Raw genomic sequence first — 16,981 nt, 5'->3', positions numbered from 1 at the left:
TCCAGGCCCCTTTCCTTTCTATTTTTATAGCTTGAGAGCATCATATGATGATGTCTTGTATGCTTCAAGCTAGATGAGTGTAGCAGACAGGAAAACATCAGAAAGATCTAAACAAAATGAAGATCTGTTTTGTGCTTGAGAAGATGGCAGAAGGGTTCAGGGACCAGTGTTGTGAATGCAAGCATCCCCACATACCTGAGAGAGTCATCTGGACTCCATGGATTTTCCTCTCTTGGTTTGGAACAGGACAATTCCAGGAGAGGCTATCCCTAGATGGAGATAGAGGGGCTGTGAGCTACTTGGGAGGCTCCTGGGGACCCAAAGTAAGGAGATCATAAAGATGGAATTAACAGTCATTTAGTCTCTTGGATGCACCTCCCTTGTACCACTTTATCAGCACAATGAGTTTATGAGAATAATTTATCATTGCATCTTTTGGTTGAGGAAAAAGATATTCAGAGAGTGGGTTGGGGTGACTCATGTTCAGGCTCCCTGAATTTCTCATCAGTGTCTTTTCTCCCAGTTGCTGGTTGTAGTGACGGAAGTTGCTGTGGTTATAAAAGCTAGGGGATGAAGAGGGACTTTCACCCAGCGCTGCAGGAACCTCTTACTGATTGTTCTTCCAATGTGTCTGCCCAAACCCCTCCAGTTCGCTTTCTGCAGAGCAGCCAGAGTGAACTTCTATCAATAAACCTCACAGTAAACACCCCAACCCTCACAACCCTAACCCCAGTTTAGAATCTGACAACCTATTGACCTCTATTGAGGTCAGCCTCCCTCGCAGGTGGAACTTCCCACTTCATATCATGTCACTAGGTCATTCCTCTTTCTGCTTCTAGCTACAGGTGCGCCCTCCTCTACCTTACATGTATTTGGCTCCTTCCTCCACCTGGGCATTTGTTCATGCTGTTTCCTCTACCCTGAGCACGAGATCCTGATCGTATAGGACTTGCGTTCACTGCTATGATCTAAGCAGGTCTTCACCTCAGTGTTTCAGGTTTTGTTGTTTATTGTGATAAGACATTGACCAAAAACAACACGGGGTTGTAACTTCATCTTACAGGTTACAGTCTGTCATACAGTAGTGCCTGGAGATGGGAATAGACCGCCGAGGAACTCTGCCTATCTTGCTCTCCATGGCTTGCTCAGCTTGCTTCTTTAAAAACCCAAGACCACCTGCCCAGAAGTAGCAGCCCTCACAGAGGGCTGGGGGCTCCCACCTTAACCATCAATCAAGCCCTACAGGCATGCCCACAGGCCAGCGTGACAGCGGCATCTCCTCAGTTGAGGGTCTTTCTTCCCAGGTGACTCAAGTTCGTGTGAAGTGGACAAAAACTAAGCAGCACCGGTCATTTCATATTGCACCTCGCTGTCTATTTTAGTTCGGATAATTATTACTGTCAACAATTTCTTCCTGATTTGCCCGCTTTCTGTGTCTTCACTACGGAAGACAATCCAAGGTAAGCTCTACCCTATTCTATAAAATAGAAGCTGGCATAAGACAGAGGGAAAACTCGTGGCAAATATTTACTGAGTGAATTGTTGCTGACTCCCCCCCCCAGGGCAGGCTTTCATTGGGAGAAGGAAGGAAAAGCTTTGTTTGGGGCGCTCCACTCTGTGCTTATTTTCCTTGTTCTCACCGCAACCTTACAGGAGAACTCATCTGATTCCCATTTTAGAGATGAAGCCACCACGGACTCAAACATTTGGCAATTTGCTAAGGTCTCACAGCTGCAAGTGGACGCCTCTCCTGCCTGCCCCACTGTCTACAAACAAGCCTGCTCCCCAGGTGTGCAGAACCCGTGTGCAATCATGAGGGTGCATCTGCAGCACTAAGATCCCGTGGGAAGACACGCCTTGGGAAGATCCAAACAGGCAGTTGGGAATGAGTTGCCATAATAAATCACTGTTGCTTGTCCTAAAGCTCAGACCTTCTTGGGAGCAGACACAGAACGCCTGAGCCTGAGCAGAGAGCTGCTGGGAGACCAGGGATGGTTATAGGAGGTGCTGTTGTTGTCTAGGAGGGAGTCTGCGAGTGGCGAGTGCCTGCTGAGGTCCTGTCCCCTTAACAGAGTCCATACTGTGGCCAGGTCCAGCCAAATCACTGTTGCCAGCCCCAGCTCCAGCATTAGGTGGCGAAATGCTGAAGGGCTCTCCTATTCGGGGGAATTCGGTAGTGATGTATAAGGTATGAAAGATGTAGCCTGCAGAGAGCCGGCACTATCTCTACTGCTGCTGCTGCTGCCACCACGGCTGCCGCCGCCACTACTGCTGCCAGCAGAGCTGCTGGGAGTGAGCCTCCTTTCTCCCAGATACCCAGCTCCGTGGCATCTCCCGCTCCTTGGCCCCGCACGGACCTCCCTGCCCTAGGGAACAAAAGCAGAGTCCGGACGCCCTGTTCTGCAACCATAGGATGATGAGTCTAGAGGGCTGAGCTGGCAGTGTGGTCCTCAGCGGCTGGAAGGTAGGAGATGTTGCGCCTGGCGGCCGCGGCGTAGAAGGCTGGGGTGGGCGCGTCAGGGCAAGGGTGGCCACAGGCGTCCAGCCGTCGGGTGGGCGCCATAGGGAGACTGCAGGGTGGTGGTCCGCAGCGCTGCGGCCGCGATGCTCACTGCGGGCCGGGAGGCGCGTTCCCGCAGCCACGAGGGAGCCCCTGCGTGGGGACTGGAGGCGGAGGAAAAGTCTGATGCCCAAAGCTGTGCGGCGTTGCCTGTGGAAGAGCTGCCTGCAGCACTTGGACTTGGTGGCGCGTTCCGCCGCGCAAAGCGGCCAGGCGGCGGCCACAGTGTGCACAAAGTTTTGGGTAGCGCGCAAAGGCGCAGATGAGGGCCGCGCACAGAGGAGCAAGTTGTGGTCAGAAAGCCGGGGCGACCCTTAGGACCACTAGGGGGGATTTGCCTGAGAAGGGGACAAGTGGATTCGACTCCCCTCCAGCACAGAGGAGACAGGGTTGACGCACAGTCATTTAACCCTTCGGTCCCCAGGGAAAACAACTTCATTCCTGTTGGAGCCTGCAGGACTCTGGCAGTTTAGAGGTTCCTGGTTAGGTCCTCTTATGGTTGTGCGCATTTCCCTGCTCGTGTCGTGGCGTTCTCTTTTCATTTCTGGCCACTTCGATTTAGCTGGCTGGGGGTCTTTCCCTAGGCCTGTATTTTTTTTTTTTTTACCTCTTGGACCATTGCATACATGTTTTCCCATCTCCTCGCTAGCCTGACTCCTGGATGCTGCTTTGAAAAATGAGATGATTAATCAATTAGGTTAGTGGCCAATTAGGCATAACCTTGTAGGAAAATAATTATGCCGGGCTCTTTGGGCTTCCATTGGTGATGAGGCGGGAATCAAGCCCAGGTGCAGGAGCTGTTCCCAAAAGATAGGACTGATGGGGCATGGGGGAGGGCTTCTGGAATTTAAGATTAAGAGAATTCAAATATGCGCTGGTGACCGAGATGGTGGGGGATGAAGTAGGGTGTATGTGTGTTTTAGTTTTTGCTGAGGAAATTAACCCTTGACAGCGCAGTCTGGGTGGACTTTGCAGGCAGCATGGAGTATCTAACCGCTTGGAGGAAAGGTGTGTCCCCTTGCCTGCCTGACCCCCCACCACACACACATACAAACCTTCAAGGGGCTCCCTCTGTGAATCGCACCTCCTCACAGTGGCATTGCTATGCTTCGAGAAGCTGAGTTTAGAGGATTGCATCTTAGTTTAATGTAGGAAGAATTGTGTCGTTGCAGACGGAGCTTTCTGTGCACTGCCTAGCAGAACACACATCTCCCCCGACTGTGCTAAATAAAGCCATTATTAAATGGGTGCAAAAGGGAGGCAATCTGTTTCCAGGGCTGGGAAGTTCTGCTGCATAGCGAGGCTTTTTTTCCCCTTTTCTTTTTTGGAACCACTGGTGGGGTTTGGCACTGCAGTATTACAATACAGCCATATTAAAAAGGTCTTCAGAGCGTAGAGCCCTCCACCGCTGCAGCCTTCTCGCCTGCACACTTCCCCATCACATCTCCTTTGCAGGGTGCATGCAGTGCATTCCAAAGGCACCGTGTGCCTTTTAAACTCATTTTTTGTGCCGAGATTAAGCTGCTGCTATCTATTTAGACACCTGAACATAAGGCAGTAGAATCCTGTTCCCAAGGCAAAAACCTGGAGGTGTTTCCTCAGACAGACAAGGTTTTGCAACAGGTCTTACGTTTGAGATTTCCAGTAATGGGATCCCTTTGGGTTTCATGGTCTCAGGGCCCCCATCTCTACCCATGATCTGATGGGGGTTTGGACCTAGTGGTCTCTGCAATGCCTGCAGTGCTGACAGGAGCTGGTTCTGAATTTTATGGCTTTTTTTTTCCCTTGCTGTGCTGGATGGGAGGAATAGCTGGGCAGTGCAACGTGGCGCTAGAGCCAGATCCTTCCCAGTGCAGAGGGAGGGAGCTGGCTGGGGCTGCTTAGCAAATAGGAATTACCCATTTAGAAGAGTACCTGGTGATACTGGTGTCCAGGGGGCAACTGCCAGCCCTATGTTGCTCTTCTTTTCTTCAAAATGAGTGGCTTTAAAAACAGTGCTTGCTGTTTGCTAAGGGTTTTTTTCTCCCCTTAGAAGCTCACCTCAGCCAGTTGCTTTGCAGTTACTATATTTGTTGTAGATTCTAGTGCTAGCCAAGACCTTGCTCTTTTACTAAAATAGATTACTTTTTTTTCCTTTTATAGTAGGAAGAGATATGGGAAGAGAACAATGAGAGGAAAAGGAAGACAGAAAGGGGTGGTGGTGGAATGGCATTAGTGAGAAATGAAGAGACAGAGACAGAGAAAACCAAGATTTCAGATAAAGTCAGAGAGCGGGAAAGAGGAAAGAGAGATGGGGCAGAGGAAAGGGATGTGGAGGGGATTCAGGGGACAGGGACAGAAAACAGTAACATTAGCACCAAGAGAAAGAACAGTGCTCAGATGAAGCAAGTCGTGTCCTGCCATTTGGCTTGGGGAAAAAAAAAAGTGAGAGAAGACCTTAAGCTGCCCAAGAGTTGTTCCAGAGAGGCTGCTGCCTGCCACGCACCTTTGATACAATCAGACAGTTACTAAATGAGTGTTTAATCGCAGAGAGCCTGTTACTCCATCTCGCATCCTCTCATCCTTGCCTGGGGTTCCCCATTGGTGCAGTGGGGTCAGGACTGCTGTGTTTACAGGGTAGTGCTGCTTTGCCCAGTAGAGAGCTTGCTTTTGGCTGGATCAAGTGAGGCTGAGCAGCTCATGATTTGAAAGAGGTATCCCTTTGTTTGGGGATCTTTCTTCCATGGAATGGACAACTTTTTTTTTTTTTTTTTAAAGTGTACTATTTATTTAACCTTAGGGAAATAAAGTGAAGGATAGTGAGGTAATAGAAAAAATAAGTCAGCCATTTCTCTTCTCCGGCCTCCTAACCCCCATGCAGGCATCATTTAGGCTTCCCAGCTCATCTTCTGCCCTCTGGAACAGGCCCATCTGCAGCTGATATGATCTTTCTAAAACATGCCTTTGATCACATTTCTTCCCAGATCAAAACCAGAAAGGGCACACCATTGCTTAGAGCATATTATTTAAATTCCTGACCACAGACATCAAGGGCTTTCACTGGTTGGCCTCATCCGTCCCTCCCTCCCTCCCTCCCTCCCTCCCTCCCTCCCTCCCTCCCTCCCTCCTTCCTTCCTTCCTTCCTTCCTTCCTTCCTTCCCAGTGTTTCACACATGCATTTCAATACATACACCCCATGACTTGCACCCAGTACTGCACACCCTCATACCAATGCATACAGAATCGCACAAATCACAACTTATACATGCATATAGTAATGCTTACATAAGCAAACAGCCTGGCATACATCCCAGCATACATATACAGTCCACATATGCTGTCACACACATATGCACATACTTCATTCATCTCACATATGCACACCCAAGGTATACTTACTGCATCATACACTTTTGCATATATACATAATCTTGCTGACAAATATACACATAGAATATTATTCACACATTCACAAGTGTGCTTATAAATATATAAGTTCATACACACACACACAAGCAGTGTCACAAACCTTCACATATATACCCGTACATCAAATCACACATACCCAACGCCATAGCCCTATTTGCTTCCTAGCCGTGCCAACACAGACTTGTTTGCATGCACAAAATATACACAGGCACAGCTGTATTGCATCCTTCACACACTGATGCATGCTACACTACATCCACCTGTGTCTATATATGCATTCATATCCTATTGGCATTCCACATGTACTGGTACCTTTGCTGTTTTACCCATTGGAAACCACTGTGTTGTTCTTCAGTCTAGGGAGCTGAACTCATCACTCAAGGTCCATCTTACAAGGAATATCATACAAAGACCTTTTTCTTATGTGGAGCTTCTCTTCCCTCTGTTCTTGTCACACACATCTTTTGAAGTGGGTATCAGGAGTTTCCAGGATCTATATATTCCAACAGAGTGTACATTCCTTTAAAACAAGGGGCAGTTCATTTTCTTCATTCATCCCAGGGCATACCACAAATGATTAGCACAGGCATGATTACAGTTTAGTGACCACTTCATTTAGGAGCTTCTAAAGGATGGTCAGAGCCCTTAATATTATCCCATTGTTCCTTATTTTCTCTGCACCCTTCCTCCATCCCTCCCCTCTCTCTCCCTCTGCCCACTCTCCTTCATCTCTTTCTGTAAAGAGTATTGCTCTGAAGCCTTCTTGCTATTCTAGAACTCACTACAGACCTTAAGCTCGCATCAAACTCACAGCATTCCTCCTGCTTCTGCCTCCTGAGTGTTGGGTTTATAGGTGTGAGCCCCAAGACTGGTTATTTTTTCTTACTCTATTTTTTTGTTTAAAAAACAATAAAATTTTTCAAAAATTCAAATGAAACTATTTAAGATAAACATAACAATAACAATCTCACCCTTGATTGTTTAAATACATACCCTCTATGTTGAACACACATTGCTAAACATTTGTGCTGCTTCTCGGACTTAATGCCATGTTTTTCTAACTAGATTGTATCTGGGGACCATGGAGTACAGGCAGGCACACACATGCTCCTTACGGCAGAAGATACACATGTGGTGATGCCCAGCAGTTGTGGGAGATATGAGCACTACAACCCACTGGGATCATTTTAAACAATGAGACAATAATATGAACTGAGTTTATTTTAAAATGTTCACTGAATAGCCCCATTAAGTGCACCATCACCCTATGTGATAGCATCGCAATCCTTACTTTTACAGGAGAAGAGCACCAGGCTTCAAGAGGTTACATCGATTGACCAAGTCAGAAAGAGAAAGGACAGTAGAGTCTGAGTTGAAACTCAGACCTTCACTTTACTGTCTATCTGCTTTTTATTTTACTCCATAAAGATCTGAGGGCATCAGATATAAGCACTATAGTTTTATGCACCCAGTATTTTCTCAGAGCATGAAAGTTTAGAGTCTCCTAGCCCACGCCTTCAGTTACTTTTCCAGTGAGTTGGTGTGGTGGTTTGGATGAGAATGGCCCTCTTAGACTCATATATTGAATAGTTGATCTCTAATTGGTAGATCTGTTTGGGAAGGATTAGGAGGTGTGGCCTTGTTGGCAGAGTTATGTCACCAGGCTTGGGCATAAGGTTTGAAAGCCCATGACATATCCAGCTAGCTCCTTTTCTCTGCCTCATGCTTATGGAACAGGATGTCAGCTCTCAGCTACTGCTTCAGCACCATGTCTGCTTGCCTGCCTGCTGTCTTATGATAGTCGTGGACTTGTCCTCTGAACCTATAAACCCTCAATATACTTTTAAATAAGTTTTCTTGGCTATTGTACCTCTTCACAACTATTGAAAAGTAAATAAAACAGGTGTCAATTTCTTTCTACAGAAAAAAATGTCTGTCTAACATACATTAGTCAAGCCTTTAGAGACAGTAGGAGGTAGAGTCCTAGCCCAGGTATTTGAGCTCATGGGTCATTGTGTATCCTTACATGTAAGAGCTGATCCTAGAAAGGAGTAAAACATGTTGCTTTTAGTTGTGTACCGTGAGTCAGTGGTGTGCACAAAGGGTGGCTATAGACATTCCTACTGGAAAGGGGTGGGCTTTACTGTCACCCATGTCTGGAGACTGAAGCACTAGAAGGGTCAACATTTTCTGTAACAATTTTGTTAAGTGAGCCTTCTATCCCCTGGTTCTACTCAACTGCATTTTAAGGTATTATTTTAATTAGAACCATATGGCTTGGGACTCTGGGGAATAGTTGTAGATGTGACTTCTGGTCCTGTAGGATGGTTGAAAACTATGAATTTGAATACTTTGTCAGTGTTGCAGTAGGTACTGCAGGTCATAAGAGAATGGATTTGATATTTGACTTTTGGGTAGGGTAATGCCCTAGAATCCTACTTATTCACTTACTGCCGGCTTCCTGTAAGTCAGACATGTGGCTGAACTTGCATCCGCCATTCTCCCATTCTATCCTCGTATTAATCCTGTGAATAGTGTTATGGTCTTCACTTTATCCTCAATTAATTGGTGCCAACATGGCAATGATGAAGTCTTTGCTGAGATTCTAATCAAGGAGCAAAGACATTGAGTCCCTTGTCCTGGATCTTGGTGCATGAAGAGCCTACATCTAGCTTAAGCCCTTTGGACCCAGGAGACGGTGCTCTTCCCACTGTGCTGAGTTGCGTCTGGATTGCTGTTGCTAACCCTCTGGCATATTAGAGCATAGCCTTGCAGAGCCTTCTGTCCAAGAGCTCCATTTAAGAGGAAAAAAACATTTATTATGTGCAAGGTTCTGCTCTCTAGGCTTCAGATGAGTAAACTTGGTTTATCTTCAAATTCGACCTGGGAAGAACATAAGATGCCAACCAGTGGAGCTGGGATTTAAAATAGGTGACTTGTACTCCTAACTGATCAATTATACAAGATTCTGGGAGCTCTGTGAAATACTACAGTTTATAAGCATTTAGAGCTACCCCTGGCATCATTATTAGCACCATTGTTACCACCACCACCATTATCATTACCACCGCTGCCACCAGCACCACCTTATCAGCAGCAGCATCAGCAGCATCATCATCATCACCATCGTCATCAGCATCATCATCACTATCATCATCATCAGCAGCAGCAGCATCATCATCATCATCACCATCAGCATCATCACCATCAGCACCATCAGCATCACCATCATCATCAGCATCATTAACATCATCAGCATCATCATCACCATCATCACCATCAGCATCATCAGCATCGTCAGCATCATCATCATCAGCAGCAGCAGCAGCAGCAGCAGCAGCATCAACATCGTCAGTAGCAGCAGCGGCAGCAGCAGCAGCACTAGCAACACCAACAGCATTATTGCTGATGGTTTAACAAAAGCTGTCTCTACTGAGATGCTTTATCTTTTGCTTATGGATACTTCCCATGCTATTCCATTATATCAAAACAATCTCATGTTTTCCTATTAGGAGACTGAGTTTTATGAGGTTCTAGAAGGCTGGGTGTCTTATCCCTACTAAGATTAGGATTGGGATTGTGACCCTGTAGTAGGTCTGGTGTTAATGTCAGTTCTCAGTTCCTTTCTCTGGGCTTTCCTCACTGGTGCCTGTTGCTGCTCTTTTGTTGTTGTTGTGTGTTTTGTTTTGTTTTGAGACAGGTTTTCTCTGTGTAACAGTTCTAGGTATCCTGGAACTTGTCATATAGACCAGGCTGGCTTCACAGAGATCTGCCTGCCTCTGCCTTCTGAGTGTTGGGATTAAAGGTGTGCACCACCACTACCCAGTTGTTGCTGCTCTTAACATCCAGCTAAGCATGAAATCCTGAACACTTTCTTATTTTTTTTTATCATCTCAATGCTCAGCGGGACTACTGTCTAAAAAGTTATAGTATTGCATTTTACTGAGTTTTTCTCCTGTCTTTTCCTCCTGTTGAGCTGTCAGCTATATGAAATGTTGCCTGATGTTTTGTTTATCGCTTTCAATTCCTTAGAAATATAATAATGACATTACCTGCCATGTGTTCTAATAGAGTGACGGGGATAGGTAAACTGGGTCCTTTGTGTTCTGAAGCCTGGGACAGAGAGTGAAAGACACCTTGTGTCAGAAGAGCTTTTCTTAGGTTGGCATCAGCTGCAGAGGACCACGGTGAGTCACTTTTCGGTTTGCACAAGGAAGCGGTATTATTATCTTCTTATTGGTGACAGTGCAAGGATACTATATATTAAAAAGACTTCCGTGAGGCTCCCCAAATAGCCACATTGCAAAAAACAGTGACCTGGTGACATCAGATAACCTTTTAATTTATCTGTCAAAGCATATGTTCCTATTAACAAGTGTGAATATTAAATAATTCATTTGTATTTATTGGCTTTTAATAAATAAAGGCATCTCTTTCCTGAAATGAGCTCTGAGCCAGAGGTCTTAGACTTCTTTAGTTAACATGCAAAATGCAGCAGCTTTGTGTTTCAAAATGACCCCCATCCCCATTTGAGTTTAGATCTTTTGGTGACATTTTTTTCCAAGCAAATATTTACAGGGAAGTTGGAAACCAACAGGAAGGAGGGTTTAAAATAAAAATGTCACCAAACTGAAGTTTATATCTGAGTATAACACATGGTGTCACCATGGACAGGGTCCTAAGCTCTCAAAATATGTGTCCATTTGTGGAGCTGGCTAAAAGCCACACTGTTTTCGTTTGTCAATGTTAAGTAAAGATCGTTTTGTAAATGCATTATGGTGACCACATCTATTGCAGCTGTTGGTCTACTGCAGATACAACTTTAGCTGTTTGCTGAATCATTTTGTGATTCTTCTGATTTATATGCACGTATGTGCACATGCACGCATAAATCGCATTAGTTTGTATATTTAATTCTATATTATTTTATCTTGGACATCTACTTTCTCATAGCTTTTTGATTGTTTACAAATTAACTTAAGGACCTAAATTCTCTTCTACTGTCATTTATACATATGTGTATTCAAACACAGATACAGACAAACACCCCTACACACATATACACATAGCAGGCAGATACACACACACACACACACACACACACACACACAAAGCAGCCTTCTTTGAGTAAGTTGGTATAGATACACTGCTGTTGTCAATGACTATATACTTTTTGATAGGACAAATATGCCACAGCTTTTTCTACCATTTCCTTGCTGACATGAATTTAATTTTGCTCACAGATTTTTATAAATGATGCTGAAATTGCCAGTCTTGTACACTTACTGTTTCTATTGATGCTGTAACTCGTACAAGTAGATGCCCAAAAGTAATTTTCCTCAGTGGAAGGATAGGTCTCTCTTAAAGTGTAGTAGATGGCACCATGTAACTTTCCAAGGAACATATTAACTCATGTTTTCCTTCCCATGTACAGAGTAACCTTTCCCACTCTTGCCGACAGCAAGTGTGATCATTCTTTTTCTTGAGCCTCACAGGCAATGGGGTGGTATTGCGTTGCTCCCCTGCTTTGTATTTTCTAGGTGTTTGACAGGCAGGTGCATCTTTTCATGTTCATTATGAGACTGGGAGTCCCCCATTCATCATCTTTGCCCAGCGTTCCTCTAGGTTAGGTATGTCTCATTTCATCAGAGCACCTTTTATATGTTGGATCGTGCTTTTCCTTTTCATTTATCTATATCACATATATTTCCCCCACATAGAGGCGTGATCCAAGTTATAATGATCTCTTTGTTTGTGTCTAAACCAGACTAGGCATTTCCTGACAGCAGCGATGACTAGTCCCACAGTCAGGGTGTATAATTCATCTCTAGGTCATTACCTCTAGGCAAGGCCTGAAGAAGTGGAGCTAGAAAACACATGACTATAAACATTGACCATGCATGGGCTACCCAAATATATTTCATCTAACAATGGTCTGTGTGGAATAATTTATGTGCATGGTGTCACATGGACTGAAATATTTCAAATAAGCAAAGTTTCAAGATGACTAATGTTCTGAAAATACTTATAAATGAATTACTTCCATGCTTTCCAAAATAGAATGATTCAGAAATATCGTTGTGAACATCCGTTATTACGCTGAGCTTACACTCGATATGCTTATAGGCTATTTTGAGACACAAGATTGTTCGCCTCTAAATAAGAGAGGCCCCAGACATCTGACCTCGTAGATTTTAAAATTATATTTTTATGTGTGGATTGATTCTTCTCATATCCAGGGTTTATGTTTCCGTGTCTTCCCCTTCACTGTCAGATTGTGCTTCTTGTCTTGGTATTGTCATTGTCAGCTGATCTAGTTTTATGTTCAGTGCTCTTCTCTTGTATTTCGATCTGTATTAGCTATAGCTGTGAATTAATATAATCAGGAATTATGCCCATTTGAAAAACCGATAGGTGATGAGTTCATAGCCACCAGGTTTGGCCTGAGTGCCATTTCCCTGTCTGAAGGGTGTCGCTTTCCAGTAGAGATGTAACTTTTGTTGTACTGTTAGTTTTTTCTCCATGGATTAGCACATCAGTCTAATTGCTTATAACCAAGGCCCTAAACAAAGTGTTTCAAAGGTGCTTTATAATGATAGTCATGCAATTCTCAGTTTTGTACATGTCTGAGCCTGCAGAGAGGCTGTGAGCTAGGAAGTCATAGGTTCCAACCCCTTACCTAGATGTGTCCTTATCCCTTGGGTACAATGCTGTCTTCATGGTCCATGATGTGACATCACCATGTCCTCATTCTGGCCAGACACTAGGAATGGATAAACGGAGCAAAAGAGGAGCTCCCATTTATTTTAAGGACACGGCCGGGAGTCGCACCTACAAGTTAGTCTTACATCCTCATTCCTAACAGAAGAGAGACTAAGGATTATTATTTTTATTTTGAGTGGATTTGTGCCAGAATGGAGCTTCCAGTTTTGGAAGATGAGAAGAACAGATATTGGTAGACACAGCAAGCAGTCCCTCTGACTCTTCTCATTCTGGTGTCCTCTCAGCTAGCTTGTAAGTTCGCCAGAGTTTGTGTGCAAGGCAGACATTGCCTACTTCCTCTGCACCCACCCCCTGCTATGTGAAGGCTGAGAGAGTCCTGCCACAAGAACAGCTTGGTTTCCAGTCTTTCCCTTCTTGTTCTAATAATGAAAAATACAAGAAAAGATTTGAAGTAACCAGTAATTCAAGGTTTGAGGACCTTTTGGACTTCTTGGCTGTTTTTGTTTTTTTTTTTTTTTCTTTCTGTGTTTTAGTCCATGTTGTCCTGTCTAATTTTTTATGATTCTACTCAAGGTTAGCTGTCCTTAGTTTTTACTTAACTCCCATTTCCAGCTATAAGAGGTTTGGGTATGGAGGCCACATGCTTTGCAAACAGGTGTGTTGGGACAACTCGCTGAGTGTCAAGGAGGACATCAGCCCCCTGTGAACGACACAAGTGGGTTTGAGGGCTTGCGAATCTGATTGTTATTTATGAAGGGTCCCCAGATAATCAATACATTGCATCATCTCCTGCCTGAAGTCTCTGCACCCCACAGGCTCATATTGCCTGATTAGTACAAAAGCAAACTTGCCCTTACTCCGGGCTGGCTCTGGAATTGAGTTTGCTTTAGCCACGTGGCTGATTACAACTGTTCTCCCTGTTTACAAGGTAGAATGGCATTTGTTTTCCTTTTGAAAGGGGAAGGAGGCTTCCAGGGAAGATGCATAAATGTGTTCTTTTTCTCTTCAACTTAAAAAATCAAATAAGAGGTGAGCCCAACTTAGTCAAAGATGAAATCACAAGTCTTATTTCTCTTAAAGTTGATCAGAACATTTAGGCTGTGTAGCTTCTGGCATTTTCTAAATTAGTCTAAGATGATGGGAATAATTCATCTTGTCCCTTTTGGAGTGCACAGTTGGCCTTCCATGGAACACTGAGAGAAACTTGAGAGCCCTACTCAGAGTTAAAGGTAGAAACTCATCATACCCTGAGTTTTTTGGCGGTTGAGCACAATACTGTTTCTAGGGATGGGTGGGGCAGCTCTTCATCCAAGCTGCTCTGAGGTTACTCTGTGCACCAATACTTGCTCGCTTAGAGCCCATCTCTCAAACCTCATGGCAGCATGTCAGCTAATGTCTCTGGATACTCCACGGTCATGGGGGCTTTGCATGAAAGTAAAATGAGCACAAGTTTAGGGCAGGCATGACCCTGCCTGAGCCTAGAGCATAGCTGCTTCTCTTCCACATTGGTTGGCTGTTCCTGATTTTACCGGAAGAGCAAATCACCCCTTTCCTTTGAGAGGAGAGACTGGAAGGGCTGTGAGCTTGCTACGCCCCCTGGAGGGTAGAATGGAACTGTGGAGTGAATGTTTCTTTAGAACATCATACACTTGCTCAGAAAACCCCAGAAGCCGCTTTAGTCTTCAAGATGAGCTCCAAACTCCGTGGCCTGACAGATATCCATTCAAACCCCATTTTCTCAGTCTCATTCCTCTCCGGTGTTCTTTTGCCCACTGCCCGGCTCTCTCTCTTCTGCACTGTTGAGAAGACATAGCCATGGCTATGCTCTGCTGCCCTCCCTGTCTCTGCACCTGCTGCCCTCTACACCCCCCCACAGCAGAGTGCTCGTCCCTGCCCTTCATTTGTCATTTGACAAAGTTTCACCTCCCCTTCCAGTCTGAGGCATTGTTTCCTTCGAGAAGCCCTTGTGCTCCCTTCCACAAGGCCCAAAGCCCCCAGCCATCTCTTCATGTCTACACTTGCCGTGAACTTTGGTCTCTCTGACTATCTGAGTTATGAGAGCTTCCCCGAGTTGCACTGTCTTGATCTTTGTATCCTAGCAGCTAGGAAAATGTCTAGGATATAGTGGTTATGCAAATGAGTGCCAGGGTCCTGGTGAGGGCCACAGGCCTTAAAGTGACCATGTGACCTTGTCACCATGTCACTGTACAGCCACTGCCAAGTTAAACATCACAGGATTATTTTTCAAAGGGCCAATAAAATAATACATGTGAGGTACTCCAATGAAATACAGAAGAAAGAAAGTTGGCCACTTTGGTCATACTAGGATTATCGTTATTATTGCTGTTGACCAATCTATGGTGATGATCCTTTGGGCACTTCTTGAGGAGGTGGGTGGGAAGTGGTGATCGGAGATATTTCTAGCATACTTCAAAGTGCTTTGAAACCACCAGTGCCTTGAGGATCGAAAAGTAAGAAACTGACAGAAGTCCCCACCAGGCAATCTTGCCCCTGGAAAAGCCCAACAGTGGTGAAGGAGTATGCCTCCTGGCATCAGGCCTTGGTGACTGTATTGTCACTAGAATTTCATTAACAATCCCGCCTTCCTTACAACCTTCTCTCTGCCCTAAAACTTCTCCTCTTACAGAAAGAGAACATGACACTGAGGTGACCACTGTCAGGACTGCCGTGAAGGTCAGGCATTTCCCAGGGTCCTCTTGGAAGTCCATGTCCTGCTGTGCTCTCTTTCCGTGTGTGATGTTAAGACAGTGGCAGCTTCCAGCTGACATTGGGACCAGCTTGGAAGGTGGCAAATGTCTTCCCTGTGCCAAATTCCCAGCCGAGCATCTTACAGGGAGTAGCCAGGTTTCCACAGAATACCTTCTCTCTCTTCTCCCGGTGGCTCCATGCTTCCTTTACTACCTTCAATTCAGCGCACAGTGATTGCTCCCCTACTGTGTCGGGGGAACACTACTGACTCTCATGTGCGTGTTTCTCCCTCCCTACCAGCCTTTCTGCCTTATGTCCTTATTATAACCCAAAGCAGCCCGGTGTCTGGCATCTACTGTCTTAAAGGGACACCACCACATTTTTATTATTACTTTTGCATAAAGTCTTCATTATCAGAGCTTGAATTGTAGATGGTGGAAGATGGAGAAGCTGTGAATCTCTCTCTCTTCTTTCTTCTCTCTCTCTTCTCTCTCTCCTCTCTCTCTCTCTCTCTCTCTCTCTCTCTCTCTCTCTCTCTCTCTCTCTCTCTCTCTCTCTGTGTGTGTCGGGGACCAGCAGCAAGCAAGCTAATTGTGCTGTTTAATATGTCTGGTTTTCTACTCTTAATATACTGTGATCAAAAATGAAACAACTCCCTTAACCAAACATAGCAGGAAGATTAAAAAGTCTGGGTTTGGAACGCAGAGGTTGGACTTGAACCATGGCCACGGTGCTGGGTTTGTGTGACCCTAGCCTTAGACTTCCAATTCCCTAGCACTGGCTCCACCCCCACCAACCAGGTGCTTTTCAGTAAGGTGGGGAAGCTGCTTCTCTTCTCTAGTGCTGATTGAAGTTGTTGTAAAGAGATGGTGGGTGGGGACCCGTGCTATATTCTCGGAGGGCCATGTGCACACCCATTAACTCCCGTGACTGCTAATGTTCATCTTGATTGCAACATTATTCTCACGTTGCTTTTGCCTTCTGGCTTGGTTGAAAATGACACCACCTTTCCGTTCTCTTCCTGAAGCCATCCCAGGCTATCTTGAGCTGGGAGGTGCTCGGCATCTCCCCTGTGTCTTGCTTGCCTTTTGCAGGGCCCTATCTGAGCAGGATGTTTTATCTGCTGGGCTGAAAGGAGGCCATTTGTTCCCTGCTAAATGAGGTGTTGCTCTGTGCCTCTGCCCCTCAGCACCTGGGGCTACATTCATGGGAGAATCCAACCGTGGCTCTCAGGAGTGTCCTGGAAAGTTTATTAGGAGAAAGTGCTTCTTGGCGGCTTGTGCCCTCCCCCTATAGCCTCCTCCTTCTGTGGCATCAGCTCATTAGTCAAATCAGGGCACATATCTGCAGGTAGGAGGGCAGGTGGCAGGCAGAGGGGCAAGCATAGGCCTCTCCAAAGTCCAACAGTGGCCTCTGCCTGGGGGTGGGGGTGTCTCATCAACAGGTGGCCAATTAACTTTAATTGGCTGCCTCTGGCTGCACGTGACTGGGCCCTCACTAGCCTTGGAGCTGCAACTTGCTCCCTTCCCTAGGCTGCTGGGCCGCCCTTAGCCCGTGGTCAGCAGAGTGGAACCCTCTCAG

General features: G+C 45.5%; 1 protein-coding gene across 1 annotated transcript in view; it reads left to right on the top strand.

The window, feature by feature from the left end:
* Positions 1 to 2,250: 2,250 nt before the first annotated feature.
* Dab1 (DAB adaptor protein 1) overlaps positions 2,251 to 16,981 on the top strand; it is a 1,075,383-nt gene continuing 1,060,652 nt past the window's right edge. Inside the window, exon 1 of the mRNA XM_057785280.1 lies at positions 2,251 to 2,464. The gene's annotated coding sequence lies outside the window, so the exon portion shown is untranslated. The remainder of the gene's footprint in view (positions 2,465 to 16,981) is intronic.

Source organism: Chionomys nivalis, chromosome 11 (assembly GCF_950005125.1).
Source record: "Chionomys nivalis chromosome 11, mChiNiv1.1, whole genome shotgun sequence".
NCBI classification, from domain to species: Eukaryota; Metazoa; Chordata; class Mammalia; order Rodentia; family Cricetidae; genus Chionomys; species Chionomys nivalis.
The sequence above is the reverse complement of the archived record's forward strand: the minus strand, read 5'-3'. Positions and strand labels throughout refer to the sequence as shown.